Raw genomic sequence first — 479 nt, 5'->3', positions numbered from 1 at the left:
TAAAGCCAACCACTTCTTTTTTTTCTTTTCCTCTCTCTTTCTCGCTCTCTCTCTCTCTTCGAACCATGTAAACTCTTATTTATTTGTTGAAAGGATTCAATCATTTATGAATATTAAGTTAGTTTTAATATATCATAACCAATGTTAATATTAATTTTTTTATCAGAAATAATAATTTATTTTTCTTAAAAATACAGCATATTGACATGTCAAGGTTGATTGCATCATCTAATTAGATTAAAAAATTGCGTTAACATAAACTAAGTAAATCTATATTTTACATTTAGTTAGTTTTATTAAATGGATATAACTTTTTAGGTTGTGGTTGGAAAAAAAAAAAAACTGAAACCGAGAGATTAAGACGAGTAGACAAAAATTAAAAGGCAAAACTAAATTAAGTGTATATATAATCACCAAAAAAAAAATTAAGTTTATATATTGTGTTTTGTATAAAATATATTGAACTAAATTATGTGTTA

Source organism: Arachis ipaensis, chromosome B02, assembly GCF_000816755.2.
Source record: "Arachis ipaensis cultivar K30076 chromosome B02, Araip1.1, whole genome shotgun sequence".
NCBI lineage: Eukaryota > Viridiplantae > Streptophyta > Magnoliopsida > Fabales > Fabaceae > Arachis > Arachis ipaensis.
Note: the sequence above shows the minus strand (reverse complement) of the source record.